At 34.5% G+C, this 7,946-nt stretch overlaps 2 pseudogenes; both read right to left on the reverse strand.

Moving 5' to 3' along the window:
- Positions 1–976: 976 nt before the first annotated feature.
- LOC142627549 (UDP-glycosyltransferase 76B1-like) lies at positions 977–4,430 on the reverse strand (annotated as a pseudogene).
- An 822-nt stretch (positions 4,431–5,252) lies between these two features.
- On the reverse strand, positions 5,253–7,218 carry LOC142629084 (UDP-glycosyltransferase 76F1-like; annotated as a pseudogene).
- Positions 7,219–7,946: the final 728 nt, after the last annotated feature.

A 7,946-nucleotide genomic window follows, 5' to 3' on the forward strand; every position in this document is an offset into this window, starting at 1 on the left:
AAAAATTTTATGTTCGTAATATTGTTATATTGTTATATGTAGAAATAAATAAAATTGTGGATAGTTTAAAAACTTCGGATGGAGGAAACACCACATTTCCTACCTAAGGAAGTAAGCTCTAATAGTCTAATGTACTACAATACCATTAATAAAATTTATATGTTTTTTTTTTAAATGACAAAATTTATTATTATTATCTATATCTAAACAATATCTAAGAGTTTAGGTATTGCTATATTGCTACTACGCTCCTCTTGAGCTACACATTAGTGTAACGTTTTAATTCATTTCAGTCTCATTCGATCCACTTTGGTCCATTTCAGTCTATATGATTCATTCAAGTCCATTTCAATCCTTTCGGTCCATACGATCCATTTCAACTCACTTCGATCAACTTTTGTCCATTTTAATCCACTTTAATGATGCTTTGAGAGGAGAGGTTTGTGTAAGAAGAGGAGCTGCTTTGTTGACAATTATATCACATTCTTAGCAAAATGTTAGTAAATTTTTGATAAAATTACATTTTTTATGTTATTAAAGTCTTGTATTTTTTCCTAATATAAGTGATAGATTTTACTTATATTTGCTTATTCTTTAGGTCATTCAAAATGTATAATGGATAAACCGTTTGTAATGAGCATTAAAAACAGATTCCAACCCCACATTATATTATTTACAAATATTTCACCTTATATAATAATTAAATGTAAAATGCATTATGTTTCCTTAAAAAAAACTTACAAAATTTAAAATACTTTCAAATAACAAATATAATAGCTTCATTTAGAAAATATAATATATTGTATTAACTATACTTTGTTAAAAAATATTCACATCATTTTAAAAATAATTTATGGCTAGAACTTATAAATCTCATCTATTATTTTCATTTTTCACTTAATAAAAAAATAAACTATCAAATTTTTCCATAGGCAATGCGCGAAGTTGCAACTAGTCATTATTAAAGTTTGTAGCATGTGCGAATGCCCATCACTTCAGCTAAATTATTAATTCACATTTTACAGTTGTTTAGGAAACAAAGATGGTTTTCCTAGTCAAAAGTTTACAATAATGAGTAAAAATTGGACAAAATATTTTGTCACAAAGTGCCAATATTTAAAACTTAAAATACAACATAAGATATCGAGTGAAACTCTTGTAGACCCTTCAAATGCCCCAAACCAAATAAGTCCAAAACTCTTGCAATAAGGTGTCACTGAGATTGGAAGACAAATGATTCTAGTTTAGAAATATGACTAACCAAGCCGTCCAAGTTTTGGAGTGAAGAACCACCTTGTTGCAGGCAAAATTTTGCCTTGTCCTTCAACTTTGAAATTCTGTCTCTAATCTCCTCCCCTTCTTTCTCCACCATCAATCTTCTAATGCACCTCTCTATCTCCAATCTATCCGATCCATTCTCTAGCTGCAGACCAACCTTCCAAACTTGGCTAAGATACTTGGCATTTACCTTTTGGTCAATGAAACAAGGCATACAAATCATAGGACCCCCTCACATATACTCTCCAATGTTAAATTCCAACCATTGTGAGTCCAAAATGCACCTACAGCTGGGTGGGCCAGCACTTCCAGCTGAGGAGCCCATTTTATAATATGAGCCCTTCCATTCAACGTCTCAAGGAACCCACTTGGCAATGGTTCGAGCCATTCCGAGCCATGGACTAATCCAGGTCGAACCACCCACAAGAAAGGCCGATTGCTATTGGCTAGCCCCCAAGCAATCTCCAAAAATTGGGCTTCACTTGAGGCTGCTAAGCTCCCAAAGCTTGCATAGATTACAGATTTAGGAGCTTGTTTGTCTAGCCAGGAAGTGGAACTTTGGTCTTGGGCTAATAACCTACTTGAAGAAGAGGTTAGATGATATTTGTGAAATGGGCCTATTGGGAAGATTGGATTGGGAAATTCTTGGCGTAATGTGTCAAGTTCAGACTACTCGAGCTCTTCAAAGGAGTTCCAAATGATTCTTGAAGAGGCCTTGCTTTTATTGGTTAGGCCAGCTATAATTTCATAATATGATTCAGGGTCCACATTGTCCATCATTGGGAGGTCTTTGATTTTGAGAGGTGGAAGCTCTGCCACTGGCTCTTCTAATTGAGAATCTGATAACAAAAAAAGTGGCATATGCAGTAGAGATTTAGAGTAATGCTAATACAACATTTTTTACAACCTATTTGACAAGTTATTGATTCTCAAATTGACCCATTAATGAAACTACTTTATTGTTTACTACTCTTAACTTGCCGGAAGCAATGGTAGAATGGTGATTAGTTGATAAAATTATCGTACGAGACAATCTCATAAAGCATCCTCTCACAATATGTGAGTTTTATAACTGTGTGGAGTGAGTCCACCAAATGTATAAGAGAGGTGCTCCGTGATACGTCTCATGAAATATTTTCTTAATTTATTGAGCTCACTCATTAAGTGATACTAACCTAGTAGCTCTCTTTTATAATTGAACCATGTCCTTTCCAATCTTCTTGAACTAAGAAAAAAAACAGTGAAAATTTGTGCTATAACCTCTCGATCAATTTCATTTAGCAAAAAAAAAATACCGTTTTCAGTGTGAATGAACAATTTGCACTCAATAACATTTTGTCAATACCTTAAATTATTTAAATTTTCAAACATCCATCAGTCTTAACAATTGCAATCTAAGCTAATTTGAATTTGACGTCATTCTCTTATGTTAAAGGATAATATCGCTGCCACCAAAATTTTGGTTGCCTCACAATTTGTGTGCCAATGATGAAAGATATGCTTCGAGTCAACATTGAGGTTATTACTTTTGGGTTAAAATATACTTTTTATTCGTTCTCAAAAAAAAAAAAAATAATAATAATAATAATTTTATACCCAAAATATATTCTAATTTCTCTTTTAGTCGTTAAAATTTTAAGTGTTCTATTTCTATCCTGAAATTTTAAAAATGTTTTCATTTTCATCCATCCATCCGCTTTTATTAAGCTTAGAGACAAACATAAAACTAGGATAATATTCCAGAGACAAAAATAGAACCACAATAATATCGTTTTTGTTCCTAAAATATATTTTTTAGTGCTTTTTTTTATTTATTAATTAGAGTATCTATTATGTGAGACACATCAACAAAAAGTTTAATTAAAGTACGAAATGGTAAGTGGGGGACATTTTAAGTTTTTATAGAGAAAAATATAATTTTTTACTTTCTAAAAACATGAATGAATCATCCATTGTATTTCAAGGATTTAAATTATATTGTTTCTCCTCTTTTACCTTATTTTTATTAGTAATAAAAATATAAGCACTCTCTCTCTAAGAAATGAAAGAATTATTTGGCTCCAGTTAACAGATAATTATTTGATACTATTTGTGCCTGCATTTGGGGACGAGGACAAAACCGTGAGGGACTGGCTCCCCAAAGCGGACAATAACCGATTAATTGGGAAAGTGACCTCACATTAAAATGTGTCGTAGTGGTACACTCATGGTTGCTCCAGAAGCTTATAAACCATGAGTGGGAGGAATTTTTTGCCGATGTGGGACTGCGGTGTAAAGCCTCTAGAGGGTGAAAATCCGTACCTCCCATGTCGCTTGAGGACAAAACCGTGAGGGACTGGCTCCCCAAAGCGGACAATAACCGATTAATTGGGAAAGTGACCTCACACTATTCTTATAGGAAAAAAAAAATTATAAGAAAATTTGTCCTTTTTTTTTTTGGGCTTTATCCCATAAGAACTTTCATAAAACTAACAAATCATCCGGTAACAAATAACAACTGAGCAACCAAAAGCGATTCCTCTAAGACGGTGTTATTGATCACACTAGCCAATGGATCATGTTCAGACTAGCATTGGATTGGATCAATCTAGACCTCATTCCTAGTTTTCCTCTGTATCCTACACATATATAAATGAGAAGGAACAACATACCTTGTATGGGGAGGTAACCCCTTTCCCTTAGCAGTGGAAATGCAGCAAAAACAACAGAAGAAGAAAGACCACCAGTCCTCAAAACAACCCTCGGGAGCTTGAGACTGTCAGCGACAGCTTGAGTGAAGTAAAAGAGGGCATCTGAGATTAAACAAGAAATGGGTTCCTCTGAGACATCAGACAAGAGCTTAACCATGCCATCCTGGAAAGGCTCTACACATTTGGTGTTGAGGAGTTTAACAAGAGTTACAACATCTTTTGAAGAGGCTTCAGATTCCAAGATGCCATCTGGGATGCAGTGGAATGTAAAGTTGGGAAAGTTTGAAGGGTTGAGAGAGTTGAAGTTTGTGTGTATTATGGTGATGGAGAAGCCTTTGGAGTGAAGAGTGGTTGCAAGTAGTAGCATAGGGTTTATATGGCCTTGGAATGGCAATGGAAAGAGTACCAATCTGCGGCCCTTCCTTTGCTCCATTTGGGTGTCTATTGGGTTCTTCATATGATTGTTGCTTCTATGTTGTTGAAGACTTGCTTCTATTTATCAAAAGAGACTGCCTTCAATGCCCACTTGCCTAGTGGACCCGATATTTAATTCTATTTAAAAGGAGCAAAGGCAATGCAACTGTGGATGATTAAGCAGGGCACTAGTGTTGGTTAAGCTCAATTTAATTCTATTTCCGGGATTGCATGGTTAAGCTCTTGTCTGATGTCTCAGAGGAACCTATTTCTTGTTTAATCTCATATGCCCTCTTTTACTTCACTCAAGCTGTCGCTGACAGTCTTAAGCTCCCGAGGGTTGTTTTGAGGACTGGTGGTCTTAACCATCAACTGAGCTTAACCAACACTAGTGCCCTTGCCTCTTTTTTAGAACCAAAGAGGCAAACTCACTTATGAGGGAGAAAAAAACATTATGTTTAGTATTAGGGCAAGTTAGCGAATCTTGGATTTAGATTTAGACTACAAATATATTATGCTAATGTTCTTTATTGATCAAAGTGTTAGCCTGTCCCTTTCTTCTTGAATGTGTTGATTTCAATAATAAAACTTTACTCTTGTTATACAAGTTAAAAATCACTAGAAGTTGACATTAGAAGTCAGACAATGAAAAAAAAAGGCTAGACATCTCTGTTTTTGCTAGAAATGGACGTACTACGTTTTAATTTATTAAGGAATTGGATATTATTTATCTTATTCCGAAGTAAATTAGGATCAAGTTTCGGGTGTATTTGTTTGGAGGTAAAATAGGGTGGATGGAAAACTTTAGAGAGAAAATAGGAAGAAAAACTTTTTTGGTAAGTATTTGGTTGGAGAGGGGAGGGAAAAAAATTAGTGGGACCCAAGTGTCTTCTCTTTGGACCCACCAAATTGTTTTCTCTCCAAAATGGAGAGAAAATTGAGTGGGAGGAATTTGATAGATAAATGACAAAAATGTCGAAGCGCACTTGCACATGGGCTTGTCCAATCCATTGCTTTTTTTTTTCCTCTTTTGCTTTCTTTGGTGATTTTTTTTTTCTTTAGACGTGATTTTTTTTCCTAGATATGGTTTTCATTTCCTAATAAATTTGGGTGATTGCTTTTTTTTTATTTCATTTTTTATTCCCTCACTTTTTCACTCTCCCACCATTTTCTATCTTCCAACTTTTCTACTTCTTCAACCAAACGAACCCTTAGAGTTGTGAAGAGCGAAAAAGCCCAAAGAGCAAATTGGGTTGGAACAAATTTCTAGGATTTCCCATTGGTTCAAATTTGCTTCACCTCTTCCTAGGGCCTTGAGATGGGTTTGAGTAATTATTAGATACTCCTCAAAATTTGGTAACATAATACTCTCTCTTCTATATTCATAATAAGATCAACCATTAATGAGAGAGGAAGGAACACAATATCTCATTATACTCCAAAAATATCTAATAATGTAATATATTTAAATTGACATTAAGGGCATCTCCACAAGGATAAATAACAGAGGTTAAATCCCCAATGTCATCACAAAGTTCCCAGATGGCCAATTCAAGGGCGAACATTGTAGTAAGTAATTTACGCCCAAAATATGGCATGCTTAGGATCTAGACCGAATTCTACCAACGGAAAAGGGATTTTAACTTTGAAGTTTGAACTTTAAAACAAAAGTCAGAAAGCTCTAGCATGGACTGATTTTCAGGTCATGCATGGGCTGGCCAAATACGATTGCGAGTAATTCTTTTGAGGGAACCTTTGGTTTTACAAAAATAGTCCAGCTATTCCAAGGAGCACTTGCAACCATTGGTCTATCTATTTTTTTACCTTATTACTCTGCCCAAAATCTAGCGTGCTAGTTTTCAGGTTAGGTTAAAGCATCAAAGTTTTCCCATTAAAACAAAGACAAAACTTAGGTACAATTCTCTAAATGCCTTACATTAAATTCTTCAATTAAATTCAAATACAAGTACTTTAAACTTATTTCTTCTCAAAGAAGAGAATAATTTTTGTGCCAATGCTTACAACTTAAAATACAAGTACTCTAATCCCCTCGTCTTCTTTCTCCACCATTAATCTTTTAATGTACCTCTCTATCTCCAATCTGTCCAGTCCATTCTCTAGCTGTAGACCAACCTTCCAAACTTGGCTAACATACCTGGCATTTACCTTTTGGTCAGTGAAGCAAGGCATACAAATCATAGGGACCTCCTCACATATACAGTATACTCTCCAATGTTGAATTCCAACCATTATGAGTCCAAAATGCACCTACAGCTGGGTGGGCCAGCACTTCCAGCTGAGGAGCCCATTTTATAATATGAGCCCTTCCATTCAACGTCTCAAGGAACCCACTTGGCAATGGCTCGAGCCATTCTGAGCCATGAACTAATCCAGGTCGAACCACCCACAAGAAGGGCTGATTGCTATTGGCTAGCCCCCAAGCAATCTCCAAAAATTGGGTTTCACTTAAGGCCGCTAAGCTCCCAAAGCTTGCATAGATTACGGATTTAGGAGCTTGTTTGTCTAGCCAGGAAATGGAACTTTGGTCTTGGGCTAATAAGCTACTTGAAGAAGAGGTTATAAAGTATTTGTGAAATGGGCCTATTGGGAAGATTGGAATGGGGAATTCTTGGCGTAATGTGTCAAGTTTAGACTTTTCGAGCTCTTCAAAGGAGTTCAAAATGATTCCTGTAGAGGCCTTGCTTTCATTGACCATGCAAGCTACAATTTCATAATATGAATCAGGGTACATAGTGTTAATCACTGGGAGGTCTTCGACTTTGAGAGGTAGAAGCTCTGCTACTAGCTCTTCTAATTGAGAATCTGATAACAAAAAGTGGCATATACATTAGAGATTTACAGTAATGCTAATACAACATTTTTCACAATAACTAATTTGAAAAGTTATTGGTCATCAAATCATCTCATTAACAAAACTAATTTATTGTTTACTACTATTAACTTGCCAAAAGCGAAGGTAAATTGGTGATTAGTTGAAAAAAATTATCTTATAAGGCAATCGTATAGAGCATCTTCTCCCAACATGTGGGTCTCATAAGTGTGTAGAGCATATCAAATAAAAGAGAGGCGCTTCCCAAAATGTCTCATGACTCATGAGATATTTTTTTGATTAGTTGAGCTCACCCATTAAGAGAGGCGCTTTCTTATTAAAAATGAAATTTTTTCAAATTTCATTATGGAGATGGTAAAAGATTAAATTTATTGTAGGAAAGATTGTTAGTGAGCATAAATTTTACAGGACATACTAAGTTCTTTTGTTGATATTTTTGGACAAGTCATCAAATATTCAAACTAGACAACCTTTTTCGTTAAAGTTTAAAAAATGGTAAGTTTTCCTAAAAATTATCTTGTGAATATTTATACGTCATAGTTTTTAATTTTGTATTCAATTATTTATGAATTATGACTTACTTTAGTATTAAAGTTTATATATATATATATATATATATATATATATATATATATATATATATATATATATATATATATATATATAGGAGTTTTATAAAAACTGGTTGCCTTATTGTTCCAATGATGAAAGAT

This window comes from Castanea sativa, chromosome 3 (assembly GCF_040712315.1).
Source record: "Castanea sativa cultivar Marrone di Chiusa Pesio chromosome 3, ASM4071231v1".
Lineage (NCBI taxonomy): Eukaryota > Viridiplantae > Streptophyta > Magnoliopsida > Fagales > Fagaceae > Castanea > Castanea sativa.